Below are 14,192 nucleotides of genomic sequence, written 5' to 3'. Positions count from 1 at the left end.
CTCAAACTTTACAGTCTGACTTGTATAAGTCTCTTCTTTTCTTTCTGTCTTCTTCTTCTTGCTCTTGTATTGTTGGTCTACTTAATCATGTAACGAGTGTGCATGTGTGTCAAATTGGCTTTAATTAGCGCTATTTTGTGCTTTTCATGCATATATTGTACACTGCGCCAGTCATAAAATTAAAAAATAATAAGATAACCTCTCGCTTACAACAGACTTGTTTCCATCTTACAACCCCTGTCCCGTTTTTTTTTTTTTTTTTAGTGTGTGTGTGTGTGTGTGTGTGTGTGTGTGTGTGTGTGTGTGTGTGTGCGTGTGTGTGTGTGTGTACTCAAAAAACGTTGCAATACTTATGGTAATGAATACGTGTATTATTTTGAAAGCTGTTACCGGACGTAATATTTTTCGTTTTGGCCGTCTTGACACCAGTCCCCCGCAACATCAGTAGCTGAGCGCGACCGACGCGCGAGCCCGCCTAGAATACAACAAAAAGGTGTCGGCACGCCCTCGCGACGAGGGGCGTGGCCTGTGACAGAGCCGAGGGGGCGTGGCCTGTAACAGCGCTGGGGTGGGGGGGTGGAGGGGTGCAGACGACCCCTGTCAGCACTTACACAACACCTCTGCCTCCTCCTTTGTCACATGCCAGGCTTCAGAAACCACCATTGTTTGTGACGGAGTTTTTTTTTTTTTTTTTTTTTTTTTTTTTTTTTTTTAATTAAATTGAAGCATTAGCTCCTCTGTGAATTCAGCTAATTACACAACCTGGCCTTATGAAAAAAAAAAGGTCTGAAACTTTGGTAGACAATAAATAAAGTAGTAATAATAATAAGGTTAAGGGTAATTGTCCGTCTTGTCAAATTCTAAACAAATAGAAAATACAAAATATATTTATATTTATTTTATATTTAATATTCTGGGGTTTTCTGGGGTTCTACCTTGAATAGATCAATGTAGGTTACAAACATGAGGACAGGTTTTGCTCGAGGTTTTGTTTCACCCTCTAGAAAAAAATCATTTGATTTCCTTTTATGTGTCTTTTTTTGGTGGGAAGTTTTTGGGGTAATTTTCTAATAATTTTGATCATTTTCTTTTTCATAAATTTCTGATAATTTTCAGGTAATTTCTCATCACTATGATTTTAAATGAAATGAAATCAGTTTGCTCAGGCTTTAAAACACAAGAAATGTTAAAATCATCAATCCAGCATCACTAATCTGATGTTTTATATCATTTAATAATCATAAAATCATGCTATATGTATTCTATTTTGTTTTTGTCTTTTTTTAACTAATGTTCTGGTAAATTTCTCATCCTGATTGGCTGTGGGGACACGATGTTAAGGGAGGCGGTGTCCCAGGCATTTGGGCCTCATCTTCCTCTTGGGCCAGAGGGCTCTGTTTGCAGGCCAATACTGACAGCCAAAAGACATTATTTTGCACCTACATGACCATTTTCATATTATTTTTTTTTTTATTTCTATTTTGAAAAATTCAAGAAATTAGAAGGATTAAAATTTCCCCCCGCAATTTTTCCAGAAATCTTTAGACCATCATCATCATTCATTTCCAATGAAACTGGATGAGGGGGATCACTGGATGGACTTCAGTTCAGGTTGAGGAGGCCAACATGGTATTGATCACTTATGTAATCAATCAAACTGAACACATCTTTGCTTGTGGTGTATAAAAACCTCGTATGTGCGTCGCTTTGGAGAAGAGCGCCTGCCAAATGTGAATTGTCACTGCAACTGTGAACTGCATCATATCACCACACTGACCGCATGAAATCTCATTTCTGTGGGTCTCAGCCCAAAGACCAGGCCCAGAGTCTTGGTGTCAGTGAGATGAAACCCAGTAAAATAAATTCTACCGTGACGTGGCCGGACCATGACAGTCCAACATGAGCCGCCATTCAGTTCAAACAAATACAACAATTTGACTTTTTCCTCAAGGTTTTCACTTTTTTGCCAGCCCATCCCTCTGTCTGTCTGGGTGCTGTGCTGTTGTGGTGTTCTGTGGGAGAATCGTCATGCCTGAAGGAGTGTGTGTGTGTGTGTGTGTGTGTGTGTGTGTGTGTAGCTCATGGTCAGTGGAGCGAGACACAGCCCCGATGCTGATGCTAGCCGACAGTTCCCTCAGGCAAGAGGAAAGAGCATGCGCAGGCATGTATATTCACTTGCACACACACACACACACACACACACACACACACACACTCATTATGTAATAGCAGAGAATGGAATCACAAGGAAAAAAGAGAGAAAGAGAAGCTGAGAGATAGAGATAGCAATGTTCACTCTTACACCCTCTGCTGGCCCAACATCAGCCACACACACACACACACACACACACACACACACACACACACACACACACACACACACACACACACACACAGTGTCATACACACACAGTGTCACACACACAAACACACACACACACACAGTGTCGGGAACCAAAACTGATCATCCACTTGTTTCGCCTGCCCCTTACAGGCAGGGAACTCCTAATGAAATTGCTTCCTGCCAGAGAGCTTCTCATAATGAAAACATACACACACACACACACACACACACACACACACACACACACAAACTCACAGAGCAGTCTTTTCAGGGATTTTGACTGGTGGCTATCATCCTATCAGCTGGCCTTAAGCTCATGTGGACAAAGCAGCCAGTGTGCCCTTGAAATCGCAGCAAAAACACATCATTTTGCTGCTTTCTGGGAGGCAGAAACACACAGGAGCAGCTGTGTAGAGTTTCTTTTTTTCCTTTTTCTTTTTAGGGAAATGAAAGTTTAGTCTGTCTGAGCTGCGCTGAGTGAGTGAACAGTGAAAGTGGCAAAGACAACAACGATTTTAAACATCCATGTGTGTCACAGAGCCGTTCAAAATGTTTCTTCTTCATCCTGGAAAAAGCTGCTCGGTGCCAACACGGATCCACGTGAGCGGGTTGGTGTCCTGGCCCTCTGACATCAGCACCGACATGTTATCATACTTTATAGAACAGCTCTGTTCTGTTACGTAAGCACCCGGGCCGACACGCTGATGTCAGAAGCGGGATCGGGGTTGTTTTTTCCATGTTGGTGCTCGCCTGGTGTGGAAGTTTGAATAAAACTTTTATTGCATTTTTACTTCACCGTGACATCGAGGAAGAGAGAGCGATGAAATATGCAGCAGGGACATGATATTCATCCCGGGAAGAGTGATGGCACGAACCACGACCTATTAACCCTTTAAAACCAGGACACACAAAAAGAAAGACAATCATCTGAAAATTGATATAAAGAAAGAAAAAAAGAAAGAAAAATATTTTAAAAAATGTCCAGAAAACTATATTTGTTATTATTATAATTATGTATTTATAATTATGTTACAGGAAATACGGTAACACTTTACAAAAAGAGTACAACAATTAACATTAGTTAATGCCGTAATAAACATTAAGTAACAGGTAATGAACATTAAGTAACAGTTAACTAACCGTTAACTAATGTATCTAAGAATCATGTACTAATGAATTGTGAATTGTGAAACTAATTGTGAATTTCCTTCGGGATGAATAAAGTATCTATCTATCTATTGCTGTTCATTCTAAGGTATTAATTTATATGTTATTTAAGGGTTATTGTAGATATTATTAACATTAGTAAATGCCATAATAATCATTAACTAACAGTTAATTAACCATTACGGCATTAACTAACGTTAACTAACATTAATTGTTGTACTCTTATTGCAAAGTGTTACCGGAAATACTATCTCTTTTTTTTTTTTTTTTTTTTTTGCTTATTTTCAGGTCATTTTCTTGTAACTTTTACTAATATCTTGCTAATTTTTGGGTCATTTCTTGTTTCAAAGGGTTAATATAAAATGAACATCAGGTTTAGATATGTCTTACTAACTGATTTCTGATGAGTTTTATTTTCTAATATAATGATAAAAAGTACAATGTGATAATACATGAATAAAATCTTGTCTTGTTCTACCCTCTCAAGGTGACAGCCGTGCCGGTGACAGAGGAATTCATGGGAAATGACAGCCTTGATGGCATTTTGAGTCTCCTCAGCATCTTTCCAGTATCATCATCTATACACTGGCTTTGTTTGTAAAAAGTTATACAGTTCCTCGCTCATTTAGATGTGTGATTTTTTAAATTCTTTAAATACAAGCTAAAATGTGGATGTGCTGTACGGAACAGGGATTTATTGGGATTACTGTATCAGATCTTCTATCAGAGGAGATTAGCGGCGGTGGTCAGCGCTCAAACATCTCTAAACAAAGGGGTTCCAGCATTTTCTTTGCAAAACATCACACCTCTGTCCAAATATCACCAAGTGGGACACAATGGCCCTTAAGTCTTTATCCTAACACCCCTGTGCCCCAATAAAAGCAAGGCTGGGGAAGATTTAGTCGGGACATTGTGTTGGAAAGTGATGATGGTGGGGAGGTGGAGTCTGTGTGTGTGTGTGTGTGTGTGTGTGTGTGCGCGTACATATGGGGGGTGCTGCACAGGCACTAATCTGGCCTTGTCCCCAAAGAGGTTTCATCCTCGCCCCAGGGGGTCTTCATAGTCCCACCACCCTCCTCGTTCCACCCTCCCTCCCATCATGCCGCAGCCAACAGCAGTCAGTCTCTTCGTGCACCCTGTGAACTTCTCAGCGCCACCCCCACCCCCTCCACCCTCCCACCCCCACCCCCACCTGCCACCCTTTAACCCCCGTCCCTAGGCTTTACCGTTGCATCACACAACTGCCAGTAAACACGTTTGACATCATCATGCAGGTCCGCTGGAGAACTGGCTGTGCAGAATCGAAAAAAACAAGAGCGGGCTGACAAAGTTTGCCGTGGCCCGGCTGTAGATCGCCAGCGAGGCCCCGTCCACACACACGTGATTTTCCTGAAAACACGATGTCTTATTTCCGTTTCCGCCATCTGTCCGCAATTTTTTTTCCGTTTTGCCATGTGGACGGTGAAAATGGAAACAACTTGGTAATGCTGATGTCTCAACCTCCTCCTCTGTCCAAATAAACTGCTCAGCCTTGTTTTTTTTTTTTTTTTGTTTTTTTTTTATAATTCGACCTCTTTTAAGACATTTTTAACTGCATTTGCTCTTGCTTTTGTAGTTAACTGTGGGATACGATGACCAGATTTTTTGCAAGCAAATCTGGAGCCATTCTTGATTCGCTGACAAATATTAAACACAATACACAGGTTCCTTAATCGATCACTGACTTGAAATTTAAATATATCATTTTAACAAATAGTTTTCTTGCACATTTCAAAATATTTTGCTGGATGGCAGGACCCCGCTGCCTCATGGGGCTGAGGTAGTACACTTCACAGCCCTCTATGTCCATCATATTAACCTGAAATATCACCTCAAGTCCCTTGTCCACTCTTCCATATCCACACCCCAACACTACACACTGCCTGTCAAAATGATCAAAATACATTGTAAAACACATATTGTGGTTACTTATGGAGGACTAAAAGGGACAGAATGAAATAAATAAATACATCTTTAAATAAATACTTAAAAGTGTCATTAATTAATTAAAATGGGAATTAAATAAATAAATGTGTCATTAAATAAATAAATATGTCATTAAATAAATAAATGTGTCATTAAATGTGTCATTAATTCATTAAAATACCAGTTCATTTAATGTAAAAACATATATATAATTATTTCATTATTTATTTAATTATTTCATGGACCGGTGTTGCGGTGCTTCATGAATTAATTTTATCTGTCAAACTCACCCATCAAAGTCAGTGGGCGGATCCTAATACCTGATTGGTTACCCGGCACAGCAAGCCAAGACAGATCGACTTCAGATAATCGATTGATGCAGAGCAAGTAAACATATTCTAGAGTGAAAGTTTTTAACTGTTTTGCTTAACCCAGACGCTCAGGTTGCATAACCTACAGCCGAGAGACTTTACTAAACATCAGGGTAAAGCACGCTGCAAGAACTGAGGCTCTCTGCTTTGATGTGGACACACTACGCCAGCACGGGATTTTACCTGCGTCTACACCGGCTGTCACCAGGGAGAGGAGGGAGCGCAAGCGGTGCAAACGTAAACAAATGAGGGGGAAGAGAGCCGGGATCCACGCTAGGCTACAGGCTACAGGCTAAAGGCTAAAGGCTAAAGGCTAAAGGCTATAGGCTAAAGGCTAAAGGCTAACCCCTCCAGACCAGCAGGACCGTGGCTCTTGCTCTCTAATGTTTGCTCCCTCGACAACAAGCTGGACGAGCTACGCTTGCTAAGAGACACCCGCAGGAGAGAGACTGCTGTGTGCTTGCTTTTGCGGAGACATGGCTCCATGGAAACATCCCATCCCTGCAGGAGTAGAGCACTGAACACTGTCAGAGACCCTTCTCACCCGCTCCACAAATACTTTGAGCTGCTTCCATCAGGCAAACGGTGAAAAGCAAAACCGCTAGAATGAGCAACAGCTTCCTCCAGAAAGCTGTTAGACTTTTAAACTGCTGACTTTACCATCACTCGGGGATCCTAAGTGAAAAACTCTATCTCATTTTGTGTGCACTACTGCTGTATGTGTAGCTTAATGACAATAAAGCTTGATTTGATTTGATTTGATTTGATTTGATTTGATATTCTGACACACTTGGTGGCGCAACCTTTACTCGGTTCAAGCAAATGGGGGATTTGCAGGAGCAAATGTTTCTGCGGTGCGCGATGCGTGCTAGAAAGGTGCAGCCACAAAATGTGGAGAAGTTGCCCAGAACTACTCAGAGAAGCAGTAACTTTAACTGGAGAGGCTCTCAGCAGAACTCCTCCGGCTCCGGCAGACTTCCAGGCTTCAGACCTAAGCAATCGATTGGGCTAGATTCACGTTAGTCCCGCCCACTGACTTTGATGGGTGAGTTTGACAGATAAAATTAATTCATGAAGCACTGCAACACCGGTCCATGAAATAATTAAATAAATAATGAAATAATTATATATATGTTTTTACATTAAATGAACTGGTATTTTAATGAATTAATGACACATTTAATGACACATTTATTTATTTAATGACACATTTATTTATTTAATGAAATATTTATTTATTTAATGACACATTTATTTATTTAATTCCCATTTTAATTAATTAATGACACTTTTAAGTATTTATTTAAAGATGTATTTATTTATTTCATTCTGTCCCTTTTAGTCCTCCATAGTTACTTAGACACACGCACACACACACAAACACACCAACTGAGCGTTTAGTGTCTCCAAATGATGACTAGAACTTCCACAATTACGGTTTTGTCATGATTAGCTGTGTCTTCGGCTGATGTGGGCGCAGACTGACAGTTGAGCAAAAAAAAAAAAAAAAAAAAAAAACAAGACCAGTGGACATCAGCGCTGTTTGGTTTCCTGATGATTCACAGGAGAGGAAACTGACTGAGCCTGACTTTTGAGGGCAAGAGAGGATACAGCAGCCACAGCTGACAGCGAAACAGAAAAATAGCCAAATATAATGAGCAGTGTCGAACAAAATCACTGTTCCCAGGGAGTAAGTAAAGTAGTGGGATTACTTTTGCACTGAGCAGAGACTTCACCCATGAACAACTCAAGAAAGTATCTGTAACTCTTGCTATTCTTTTAAAAAGTAGAAAACTCAAAATACAAGTAGTAAAAAAGTAAATACATGAATGAATAATAATAAAATAAATAAAAAGTATTTGTTAGAAATTTGCACTGTGAATCATTTTGTAAGATCGGGTGTCAGTGCATAATTTTTTAAACCGTTTGATATTTCATTTTGGAATTAAACTCACACATCTGTCTCTATCTTGTTGTGTCCTGTTATGTTGTGGCCTAGAATGTCAGCCTGGGTACTGAGAGTGTGTATGTATGTATATGTGTGTGTGTGTGTGTGTGTGTGTGTGTGTGTGTGTGCTGGGGGAGGGTGGGGACACACCCATCTGTCTATTTAAAGCATCACAGGGAGATTTCCCTAAATATCTAATCCATTTAATCCCCTATGGATCGGTCATGCAGTGCTGGTAGCTGGCCACTAGAGGGCACCCTCACTGTTGGCTGGGGATAAATGAATGGATGTGGTTTGTTTTCTTTTCACCGTGGCAACAAAGTGGAATGAATTACGGTTAAGTGTGTGCCAGGAGGTCTTTGTAAAGAACCTTAATGAGACATTGCTTCATTGGTATACATTTACATATATACACACACATCAAAAATACACACAGCTTCCTCAAGTGTTTGTGTGTATTATAGTATGTGTGTGTATGTGTGTGTGTGTATCTCTCCACCCAGGGAGTATGTGATCCACACAGCGACAGAGATCCAGTCTTATCTCAACTTTTCTCCAGAGATGGGACGTCCTGGCCCAATCACACGTGAATGGCTGATTGAATTATGGTGCCGTGGCTTCAGAGAGAGGCTCTACTTTACCGAGCAGTCAGCTCACATCAGAGTGACGCGCCTGCAGCCACGCAGACTTCATGCACAGGAGCTGGAGGCAACTTCAGACTTCAGACTCTCAGAAACACCGAATACATCCAAAAGTTCATTCGAGCCGCATCAGGAGGGATTTCTGTGTCAAACTACACGTCTCATTCGCCGAAATGACAAAGAGCAGAGCTGAAAAAAGAGCAGATGAAATTCTGACGGCAGGTATAAATTCCTCTCCACGAAATACAACACTGTCCTCTGAATAACACTACATTTGATCTTTGGCCTCTGCAGTTCCTTTGTGGTAAGCCGACCAGATTTTTGGGAGCAAATCTGGGTTCATTTGTGACTTGCTGACAAATGTTAAACACAAAAGACATATTCCAGATTATGACAGAAATTATATGTCTCCTTAAATGGCGGTGAATACATGAATTCACTATATAAACATCAGGTCAGTGATGCTGGATCAATTTTAATTTTCATTTCGCTGCTAACTGACGTGACAGTATAGTTTTCTTGTAATTTTTTTCTGGTAATCTTCTTGTGATTTTTGTCCAGTTTTTTTTTGCTAATTTTCTGTTTGTTTGTTTTCCTCACAGGACAATAAAGGATGTCAGCTGGAAGCAAAAATCTTTCTTCAGAGTGATGCCATAACAGAAATGTTCCTGGTTCCATGAAGAACCTTTCAGACCATGGTTCCTTAAAGATGCATTTCTTTAGATGGTTCCAACATGCCTAAAAGAGCGATTTAAATGAGCTCTGTGAGGGAACAGCAATGGATCTTCAAAGAAAAGAGGAGAGGAAGGGCACATAAAAATAGTAGTTAGTTGTCATTTCTTAAAGGGAAATAAAAGTGACAGCTGTAACTGAAAGTTCTAGCTCCGGTTCTTCAGAGAGATGTTTTGGGAATACCATCTCTGATTCCTCAAAAGAATCATTTTACCTCAGTTCTTTAAATAAATAACCATTTTTTTTCGATGGTTTCTTGAAGAAACAGCAGCTGCTTCAAAAACCCATAAAAAAAAAAAAGGTTCTTTGCAGCGGTGGTGAAATGGTTCCTCTCAGAAAAAAAGAAAAGTTCTCTAAAGAACCTCTTTCAAAGTAGTTCTTGGTGGAGCCAATTCATTCAACGAAGAGCCTTTATCATTTATTTTAGTTATTGACAGTGACTAGAGTGAATTCTGTGGCGGAGGCTGCTGTTGTGAACGCTCAGTGACGCTTCCTTCTTGGCCAAAGTAAAGACTGATAGTTAATGAATGGAAAATAACGACTGGCCTCACTTCTGCTTTTGGTCATATTAACCGGAGAGGCTCCACCCTGCCAAACAAAATAGCATCAAACTTGGGCATTATTACAGCTAAGCTTCTACACTGATGCTTTTAATGCCCTATACCAGGGGTTTTCAAAGTGGGGTCCACGGTCCTCTAATGGGTCCCTGAGGGTCTTCCAGGGGGTCCTTAGCAAAATGATTTGATTTGATTTAAACGCTGACTGTGTTCAGAGAGCTTTCACAAGTAAAACACAAGAAATGTGATCCAGCATCCCTAGCCTGAGGTTTAAATATCACATTTTAATAATTATAAATATAGTTTTCTTCATAAAAAAAAGTTTTTGCTAATTTTGTTGGTGCTAATTTGATCAATGGAATATTCCATTTACATGTTACTTGGCATATTCCCGTGTTTCGGTGTATTCCACGCTAGCATGCCCCAACTGAATATTGCGGCACGGGGCATTTTCCGATTAAGGTTTTTACATGGCACAATATTCTGGTTAAAACAGGAATATGCCAGGGGTCTTATTCAGAATATTCTCCAACTGGAATATGACTCGTGCGCAACCAGAATATTGAGGATATTCCGAATAATACAGGAATATGGTGTGCACGTGTAAACATGGTCAATGTTTTGGTTATTTCTTTTTTTCTGCTTTATCTGATAGCCACAGTGGAGAGAAACAGGAAAGACAGGAGAGAGAGAACAGGGACGACATGCAGCAAAGGGCCCGGGCTCGAACCCGAACCAGGACGCCGCGATCAGGACTCCCCCAACAAGCAGCACGCGCTCTACCACATGAACCACCAGGGCATCCCCTTAACTGATTTCCTCCCATATTTTTTGAAAGAAGTTAAGTGAATTTTTTCAGATTTCGAAGGGTCAATTCACTGGACATCCCTATGATCCCTATGCATGATTAACATAATGTACACCATATGAAAAAATGGACAATTTCATAATAAACACAAACCAAAATATCCTTTCATATCAGGGTCCTGGGGGCAAAATCACTTCACGTGAGGCTCCACGGCTTCATCCACAACATGAGAAAGTTTTCCCGAGCCCTGCTCTACAGCCCCCGTTGTGATCCTGTTTCCCCGGTGAGACTTGACACTCGACAGTCAGAGTGAAGTCTCCATGTTCCCTCTGATCCATAGGAAGAACACACTCGATCCCTATAGAGAGCACACTTCAATCTCACAAAGCACGGACCCGCGTGCCATTACACAACAACCTTAATCCGCTGGATTTAAACCCACCACCACCCACCGTGCTCTCTGGTGCAGGCGTGCACGCACACTCACACTCACTCACACACACACACACACACACACACACACACACACACACGTATAACCCTTTCTTTGCTGGTGCTGCATCCTGTCACACATACACTCACTTCCTCCTGTTCCTTCTTCTGGGTTTAGAGCAAAAATGGCAAGAGTGACATTTTTTCTCTTTTTTTTTATAATGGGGCACAAATAGAACTTTACATTATTGCATCTTTTTCGATTTAAAAACAACTTAAACCATATATTCATACATATATTCAGATTAGGATACAGAAACTTTAGATTCAATAAGGGCTGTGCAGTTCCAATATTTTTGCATGAAATTTAATTTAGTTTTTCACATGACTGTTTTTGATTCCCCCCTTTGACGTAATGTTGACAATTTGACTATGAACTAGAGCTCCAGAAACTAGTAATACCCAGTTGAAAAACACTAACTTGAACAAACTTGAACACAAACCTATGTGTTCACAATGTACGGTACGTGAACCATCCATGTTTACAGCTGGAATCCAAACGCACATGTTTCTATGTTTTGCCTCCATCAGAATCCAGACACCCAGGATGCATGTTAATGTTAGGTGGTTAGCTGATGTTAGGGATTAATAATCCTGTTTTTTGAAAGGCTTTAATCTTGTGCCACCAGAGAAATGTTGACCACGGGTTGCCTCATTTCCTTGTTTGTTGCGAGGGACGTATAAAGAGGGAAGAGTTTGGGACGGTTGTCATTGTTTTGAATGGATTTTATGTCTTATTTAACAGGTTATTGCCCCAGCCAGGTGTCAGGATTATGATTGCAAACGAACTCATATTTATTATATGGGATTGTGTGTTTTAAACTAGCATGTGGCTAACATTAGCGTTGTTTGGCGAGAGCTGGGCTTCACGCCAGGTGTTATGCTGCTGCTGCTGGACAGACTCCTGATGTTTTGGGACTCGTAATAAGGACACCTAATGCACACGCTGGACAACGACACCAGTCGACATTATGTAAGGTGATTTTTGTGATGCAGCTGAATCTCTGACCTGTCAGAATTCAAACAGCAGAGGTAAGGTGGTATTTTTCATGCCTGTTCCATTGACTTCTATATTAGTGGCACCAAAGTCTGGCAAATTTGGAACAACACTGTCGCTGCAACACACTGTCCCTTCCTTTTTCATACATTCCTTGGTTTGTTGGCATGGAAAAGTTGGCTGCAACTGATGTTTTGCATGACGTCACTATCAGATTGTTATAGGGAATGCATGATGCAGGGAAACATCGCAGAGCAAAATCTTGAAATTTTTACTTTCAGCCTACGTCAGAGGTTTTCCGGTGAATGTGTGTCCTTGCACAACGCAATGCGAGTATACGAGTTCAACTTATCAAGGGACAAGGTGGCCAACGGCTTGAGAGGTCACAGGGTCGCAGGCTTCAGTCACTGCAGCAGCCATTGTTAAGCCCGTCGTCAGCCATGCGTCTTGCTGGAGCGTCTTTGAGTAAAACACTGTGCCTCTGTCCGCCGGCTGCAAGCTTGTCCGGTGAGAAATCTCATGAACACAACGACAAAGAATCACATGCATGACCTGCAATGGAACTCGACTGAAAATCTGAGCCTGGCTTGAAACGAAACGTAAACCCTAATATAGTTTTCCGGGGGCTTAGACCCAACTGAGGCCCAAAATTGCAAATCATTTGCTGGTGATTCAGGGCTAAGATCAGCATTTTACCTGCATCTTTAAGCCTCAGCAACTAAATGAATCCAAAACCGACTGAAACCAAACAACACTGTTATCAACACCAGGTTCAGCTGGATTTTTTTCAGCTTCAGGCGTCCACCAGTTCACAGGATCTGATGGAAGAAGAGGTTGCACTACAACAGTCCAAGTTCAAGCTCCAAGAATCATCTAGAAACAGACACCAAAGACATGAGACTCACACACCAGCACTGAGGTGTAAAAAACACATATGAAGAACAAAAGAATCAAGAAAAATGATCAAGAAAGGTAATAATCAACAACATTTTCATGTAAATAAATGTCCATCATCTACTCTTTATTTCAGCCGTAATTCAACCTAAAACCAGCTCACGAAGGCACAGGAAGTGATGTGTTTTCTGTGTCTGGTGTGTTGGAAATAAATACGTTAGAGGGTGGATGCACCCCAAAAGTAATTTTGTTTGTCGCTCTTCTTTTTCTTTTAGTCTTTTAAACAGAAACTTGACATTTTTTTCCCCTCTTCTTTTGAACACTGACACTGTTGACGTCCAAACCCAACGTCTTTTGGAGGAGACAGGAAGACGTTGACCGCTTAGCACCAAAGATGGAGACAAATAACAAACATGCTTCTGGATTAACACTTTAATAAGTTAGTGCTCAGTGCACTGAGACTAATATGGCTTTTGTTATGCCACTTTATCATTAAATAAGTATATTTTTCTCGCATTCTTTTGCTCTTTTTTCTTTTGCTCTCTAAAGAGTTTATTGTTAAATGTTTGGGTCTCATCTCCTCTGTAATTCATGTAGCTGTCCCATGTGGTGTGGAGTGAAAGTGATAACCTGAATGTTAGGAGATAATGATGTAGCTTGGTGCGGGTATGTGGTTGTTGTCGAGAATTGCTGCATCTACACACACACACACACACACACACACACACACACACACACACACATCATGTGCTCTCTTTGGAGGACCCTCAGGGCAATGCACTCTAGAGGGAACCCATTATCAGGTCAGGACCAAACACACACACACACACACACACACACACACACACCACAGAAAAAAGGCTTACATCACTCTATTTATAGCACTGATAAAGCTGAATGAACTAGAGCAGAGCAGAAAATGGATGAGCAAACACTCACACACAGACATACACACACACACACACTTGAATACAAACACACAAAGTAACTCCCTCTCTCTCACACACACACACGCACACACACTCAGACAAACTAGTGTGTCTGTCAAAACGATCAAACTAAATAGTAACTCACACATATTGTAATCAGTCAGTCAGTCACACACACACACATACACAAACACACGTACACACAGACACACACACACACACACAAACGCACACACATGCATCATTACACAACCTCACAAACCCACTCCATCCCCATAGGGTGTTGTGTTTGAGTGCACACCATGTGTGTGTGTGTGTGTGTGTGTGTGTGTGTATCACAGCGCAGA

The 14,192-nt window shown here is 41.0% G+C and overlaps 1 protein-coding gene across 1 annotated transcript in view; it reads right to left on the bottom strand.

The window, feature by feature from the left end:
- LOC115378407 (rho GTPase-activating protein 23-like) overlaps positions 1-14,192 on the bottom strand; it is a 72,676-nt gene that overhangs the window by 50,166 nt on the left and 8,318 nt on the right. The gene's annotated exons all lie outside the window — the stretch shown is intronic.

The sequence above is a fragment of the Myripristis murdjan genome, chromosome 19, assembly GCF_902150065.1.
Source record: "Myripristis murdjan chromosome 19, fMyrMur1.1, whole genome shotgun sequence".
NCBI lineage: Eukaryota > Metazoa > Chordata > Actinopteri > Holocentriformes > Holocentridae > Myripristis > Myripristis murdjan.
This window is presented reverse-complemented; position numbering and strand designations above follow the sequence as displayed.